Below are 7041 nucleotides of genomic sequence, written 5' to 3'. Positions count from 1 at the left end.
AGTATTTTGATGATCTAGTCTGGGAAGTACCTTAGCATCACCTTTGTCCTACTGTATTTGGTCAGGCAATCACAAAGACCTGCATAGGTTCAAGGAGAAGATACATATACTATCCACCCCCACCACTTGATAAAAGCAGCATTAAAATTATATTGTAAGAAGAGCACATGGGATGGGAGGTATTACTGTGGCCATCTTCAGAAAACACAATCTACCACTGGCTGCCATGATAGCATACAGAAGGGAGGTGTAACAGCAAAGTCCTCTGAGGAAGTCCTGTCTTTGGCTAAAGGGGTAAGGGGATAAAAGGAGCCTGGGGAAAAGTTTCAGATAGAGGAACCAACTGTGTAAAGGCTGCAGTCCAGACAGAGGCTCGTGTGTTAAAACGATGTGATTCACTGACAAAAGCATAAAGGGCAAGGAAAAAGTGCTTCAAAAGGAGGAAACAGAGTGAAGATACCATGTGCCCTGGGTCATACACCCTCTGTGCTGGACCCCCTGAGAACAGGAGCAGCCTCCAGTTGGTTGTGTCTTAGGAAAAGAGGGGGGTAGAGGACAGTAGCAGGCAATGACCACCCCCAAAATGATGAAAGTGAGGGAAACGCTGCATGGTTTAGTTGCCATCCAACTACCTCAGCGGCCCCAATATGGAAGATAAGACTGAATCTGCCGAAGTCTTATCCAATGGAAGTCTTGAGAAAATAACTATGCCAAGATGCCATCTGCCTCTAATATGCCTGAGGCAGCTGTGGATAAAAAAGAGTTGGCACAAGACATACCAACAACACAATGGAAATGGGGAGATCCAGCAAGTCTATAGTAAAAAACACAAGTTGCTGTCACTTAGGCATCTGCTACCCTGTACTCCTTCCCTTCATACTCAATTCAGATCAGTGACTGAGTGGGATTTGTTTGTTTTTTCATTTTATACTTGGGATTGAATGTGTCTCAAGCTAGTCTTGTCTCAAGAGTTAGATCCAAGCCCTGTCCGGCTTTGCTTAGTGGTTAGAGCTTCAGCTTGTGGACTGAAGGGTCCCGGGTTTGATTCCAGCCAAGGGCATGTGCCTTGGTTTCAGGCTTGATCCCCTGCCCTGGTCAGGCATGTGTGGGAGGCAACCAATCAATGTGTCTCTCTCACATCAATGTTTCTGTCTCTGTCTCTGTCTCTCTCTCTCCCCCTTCCACTCTCTCTGAAAAAGCAATGGAAAAGAAGTCTGTGTTTAAAATGGATACTGTGTATCACTATGCAGGTATTAATACATGATATCAGATAATTATAAACATTTATGCAAATGATAAGATAAAACTGAAGTAGGGACTAGATCATGAAGGATCTTGTGAATTAGGTTAGAGTGTGGCTTGTGTACTTCTTTAAACATACAATTTTAATCTAACTGCAGGCATATAACACAGAGTATGTGTATACTAAACCATCTGCCATACTGACTTATGCTTCTGAAATTTTTGTTCATCCTGCTTCTGCATGAAATAGCTTTACTCACCTAGGGAAAACCTGTTTATCTTCTAAGATTCAGTCTAGGTGTCACTAACTCTGTGAACCCTTCCTCAGCACTTCCTTCCTTTACTGTACTCATTTCAGATATATATTCCCCACTCTAGTTTCTGGGCTCTTTGAAGACACTGACTGTGTCTTATTTGTTTATCTTTGGATGCACAATATGGTGAGCACTCAGTAAATGTTTGCAGATTATTGCATGAGTGAAAATTCCATCTTCAAACGGAAGCTAACAAGAATCTGACTTCCTTTCTTTGGTGGGAGACCATAGATAGTTTGGGTTATCTTTTTCTTGAAGCTTAGGCTGTGCCAAAATTGAAGGGTATAACCATCACTAATACCATGTGAGGACTGCTTTTTCTGTGCCAGTTGCTGTGCTTGATATGTATAAATCTATTTAATCCTCCCAACAGTCCTACTGCAAGTTCAGCAAGGGTTGAAAAGGCTGCAGCTGGTCACCCGGAGAAAGGGCCCAAATGGGTAGATGAAATGCGGAAGATCTGGAGAGGTCTCATGAGCCACAGTAATCGGCAGAGAGCTGAAGAGTAGAGTTCTTTAGGAAGACGGTTTGGTTTGTGTACTGGGGTTAGGTTTTTACTGTCTGATGCAGTAAGGTACCATGAGACATAATCGATACACAAAATGGACAGGATTTTTCATCACACACAGGAGCAAATGTATTGTTGCTAAAATGAGGAGTAATACTCTAAAACTTATCAAGAAAACAATTTAAAATGCCTTATGTTGTTTCCTCTTCCACAGAAGGTGGAATAAGCACATTTAATAATATTTCTCTCGCTAATTACCATAAAAATTTCCATTCAAAATACATGAAGTAAATATAAAAAAAATATTCTGAAAGATGGAGAAAAGAAGGCAAACTGGCTAGGGACTTGAGGGATGACCCAGGGGTGAGTTCCCTGGATGGTCTATTTGTTTTGCCTCCTACATATCCTGGCTTGGGTGTTAGAGCAATCTGCAACTAGAAAATGCTAATAACTCCTCCCCTTCCGCGCCCCCCCCCCCAAACAAGCCCCAGTAAAAGCCCATTCTCTCTAGCCAAATGACCAGAAAGAGTATAGTTCTGCAGGATGTTACCCTTTTGATTATAGCCACCCTACCCTAGTCAAGCACCACAAAATAACCTATATCTCTCCCTCTCCTCACCAGGTACTGTGGAGACTGTGGGACAAAGCTGTATTGACCATCACCACCTTATACCAAGAGACCATGGGGAGGAGTTCTGTTGACTATTCACAACTTGCACTAATTGAATAATGAAAAGGTGGCACCCTATCCCCTCTCAAATAGAGAGAGGGAAGCTAAAAAAAGGGATTATGCCTCCCCAAGCAGTCCATGTATGAAACCAACTGGTATCAACACAGAAAAAACTTTGAGAACTGAACTACAATGTAGGACACTCTGAGATTTCAAATTGGCCTCTGGGTAGCACACAGTGGGGCAGGTCAGAATAGCTTTGCGAAGTCTTTGAAAACTAAACTGATCTTCAAACCAGGGCCCACAAAATTGGACTAGAATGTGCATTCTATATATAAACATACTGACTGACTGCTAAAATAGAAGATTTACATAGGATCTAGCTTCATAACATAATACTCAAAATGTCCAAGATAAAAAAATTACCACTCATACCAAGAACCATGAAAAAACAACTCAAATGAGAAAAGACAACAGATTCCAACACTGAGGTGATGTGGGAATTATTGAACAAGAATTTTAGCCTGGCCAGTGTGGCTCAGTAGTTGAGCATCTACCCATGAACCAAGAAGTCACTGGTTAGATTCCCAGTCAAGGCGCATGCCCAGGTTGTGGGCTCAGTCCCGTAGGGGCATTCAGGAGGCAGCTGATTGATGGTTCTCTCTCATTTGATGTTTCTATCTCTCTATCCCTCTCCCTTCCTTTCTCTAAAATCAATAAAAACTTTTTTTAAAAAAAAGAACTTTAGAGAAGCTATCAAAAATTTTCTAATTATGACCACTCTTGAAACAAATTGAAAAACAGAAAGTCTTATCAAAGAGAAAGAAGATATAAAGAAGATATAAAAATTACAAGTAAAAACTCACTGAATGAGCTTGATAGAATAGAGATTTAACAGAGGAAAGAATCAATGAATCTGAAGATATATCAGTAGAAATTATCCAATCTGGACAAAAGAACAAAACAGAAAAAAAATGAACAAGTGCCTAATGAACAATAACAAAAGATCTAACACTCATGTTACTGGAGTCCCAGAAGGATAGTAAAAAGTGCAGTGCACAAAAAATATTTGAAAAAATAATGACTGAAAACTTCCCAAATTTGGCAAAAGACAAACCTACCAATTCAAGAATCTGAACAAACCCTAAAAGGATAAACCCAAATAAGTTAGCACCCAGACACATCATAATCAAATTTCCAAAAATTAAAGATAAAGAAAAAAATCTTGTAAGCAGCTGGAGAGGAACAAAGCATTACCTACAGGGGAATAACAATTTGAATGACTAGATTTCTCATCAGAAGAGCAACTGCTTGAGAATGAAGAAGAGGAAGATGATAATGAGAGGAGAAGGATGAAGACAGTGTGTCTGAAGGCTCCGCGGTGCCCGAGGGTGACTGTCCTATAGGTGCCTAGCACCACCAGCTTAATGGCCAGTGGAACCCACAGAGTGCCAAGGAATGGACACACTGTGGACCCCACCAAGGCCAGGATGAAGGGTGGGGGCCAGTGCCAGGTGTTCTCCATGGCAGCCATGAATAAAGGAAGGGGGATCTGCCTCTGCTAGCACTGGGCCAGACTCCTTATCCCCCATGCCTTTGCCCCAGGAAAACCAGCCCTGCCTGGGGCCAATAGGACCCCCTTTGGCTGTCCTTCTGGGCTCAAAGAGAAGCCAGCTGACCTCATAGAGTGGACAGTAATGGACGTGGTAAAATATTTCACAGAGGCTGGCTTCCCAGAGCAGGCAACAGCTTTCCAAGAACAGAAAACCAATGGCAAGTCTCTCCTGCTTATGCAGCGGTCAGACGTGCTAACTAGCCTGTCCATCCGCATTGGTCCAGCCCTGAAAATCTATAAGCACCACATCAAGGTGTTCCAGCAAGGCCATTTTGAGGATGATGACCCTGATGGCTTTCTAGGCTGAGTGCCCAGCCTTGCCCCTGCCCTGACCCATTCCAGCCCCATCTCATCTAAGAGTCCAGGGGCTGGACCAGGGACACTCCCAGCCCTCATAACAGATTCCAATGAGGGCACTCTCCCTTACTCATCTTTTCCCAGTGTCTCCCCAACACACACATATAGCCTCCACCACATCCTAAACTCCGTGATGGAGGAGTGTGGGATGGGACAGGGCCTGCTTATTTCACCCCAGGAGGCTAACCCTCTCCCCCAGCCTAAGGCATTTTTTGGGTAAAAATGGGGGCTTCCCATCTCCCCTAGGTCTTCAGTTCAGCCAGATATCCTGAGTCACTGCCAGATCATCCACAATGCTAGTCAAAACCTGGATAAGAAGTTTGATGGCATTAATGGAAAGGTTTCAAAAATTCACTGTTTTCATGCTAAATCAATGTGGCAAAATCACCCACTTGGATATGCATACAAAAATAATAATTACCTGCAGAAAGTAAAGGAGGAGCATCCTCCCTCTTCATTGTCTTACCCTGAAAGTGAGAACCCAACTATGCCAGTAGAAAGGCCAGAAAATGATTCCCAGAGCAACCCTGTAGGAACATCTTACCAGTCAGAGGATTCCCGGGACGGAATCAGGAGTCACTCTACCAGGAGTAGGAGCCACGCCGCAGCCAGAGTCCCATGATTTCTTCCGTCTTCACAGTCATATTACACACCCAATGATCCAGTCCAGGGCTCCTCTTCAATGTCCTGCTTTGCCAGCCCAGGGGCTCACAGCAAGTGTAGTATCTTCTCAGTTGCTTGAGCTTCCACATCAGTACCTGCAGCCATGCTGGGCCAAGACAGATCCAGTGCAGCACACAACCCTGAGATAATGGCTTACTCAACTATGCTGGAAAATAAGAGCCTTGGCCATATGGCCTCATCTCTCTGCATCCTTGCCGGCTTTGCTACAAATTCATCAGTTGGAACTGACCTGGGTTTGCTAAAACAAAACTTCTCTGATGACCCTTCAACTTGGTCCATAGAGGAAGTGATCCTGTTTCTGAAACATATACTCAGACACTCAGCCCCCTCGTGGACCCCTTCAGGCAACTTGACATTGATGGGAAAGCTCTGCTGCTACTCAAGAAAAGAGTGACATGATGATGAAGTATATGGGGCTTAAGCTGGGGACAGCTCTGAAGCTGTGCCACTACATCAAAAAGCTTAAAGGAGAAAAATACGTTGACATTTGAAAAATGTTTGTGTAGACTTAGACTGGACTTAATTCTGGGGAGATCAATGCCACCTTGTTGTAAAATCATTTTGCTGCCCTTAGAAATTCTTGTGTTGTAGAAGGTTCCTCTAAAAATATGTTATATCCAGAGTTGTAGAACTACATTACAATCCAATCTACTTCTTTAGAAACCATTTCACACGTTACCATTAGTATATTCAAATTGGCAGTTTGTTTTTTATTGTTGTCACTGTCTAGTTTACAAATATATTTCATATAAGAAACACCTTTGATTTCTGTTAATGTTTATATGTAGAACCAAAACAGCTAAATCCAAAGAGAAAGTATCAGGGATTGACAAATTCTCTAATAAAATCCATGAGAAGTTTTCCTTAGAAGAGAATTTAAAGATACAACTGTAGTAGATACCATCTTTCTCAATACTTTATGTCTGTTACTGCAATGTTCTGTTCTTGTTCTACCAGTTTCCTGAAATGGAATAGCCATATAAATGATTTTCCTTTTTGTTATTATTTCTCTGTATGCTGTATTTGTTCCTATTTTTTTAAAAAAGCAACCTTGCCCTAGCCTGTTTCGCTCAATGGTTAGGGCGTCGGCCAGTGGACTGAAGGGTCTCTGGTTCGATTCTGGTCAAGGGTACCTACCTTGGTTGCAGGCTTCATCCCTGGCCCCGGTCTAGGGCGCATGTGGGAGGCAACCAATTGACGTGTCTCTTTCACATCGATGTTTTTATTTCTCTCTCTCTCCCTTCCACTCTCTCTGAAAAGCAATGGAGAAAATATCCTCAGGTGAGGACTGAAAATAAAAAAAGCAACCCTATTAGCTTTCATGAAGTGTTCTTACCAGTTTTTTGATAGAATGGTTGTTTTATGCAATAGGTTTTATATTACAAGGGTGGTTTCAGTGGAGTCTGGTTATATTCTTTTATATTAAATACCTATTATTTTAAAAAATATTTTGCCTAACCTTGGATATTTAACTAGCCATTTATAGCTTACATCTCTTTGAAGATGCCTATGTTCAAATTTTTAAAAGATGTATATTCTATTATCTTTGTTTACTCTTCATATAGATACTTTCATATTTATATTTTACTCTGTATCTAAAGTATAACCCAAGTAAATCTTTTCTTTTTGAATTTAAAATGGCATTTTGTAC

General features: G+C 41.9%; 1 pseudogene; it reads left to right on the top strand.

Annotated features, from left to right (window-relative positions):
- Positions 1 to 4938: 4938 nt before the first annotated feature.
- LOC107526556 (sex comb on midleg-like protein 1) lies at positions 4939 to 6392 on the top strand (annotated as a pseudogene).
- Positions 6393 to 7041: the final 649 nt, after the last annotated feature.

Source organism: Miniopterus natalensis, chromosome 3, assembly GCF_054644295.1.
Source record: "Miniopterus natalensis isolate mMinNat1 chromosome 3, mMinNat1.hap1, whole genome shotgun sequence".
Classification (NCBI taxonomy): Eukaryota; Metazoa; Chordata; class Mammalia; order Chiroptera; family Miniopteridae; genus Miniopterus; species Miniopterus natalensis.
This window is presented reverse-complemented; position numbering and strand designations above follow the sequence as displayed.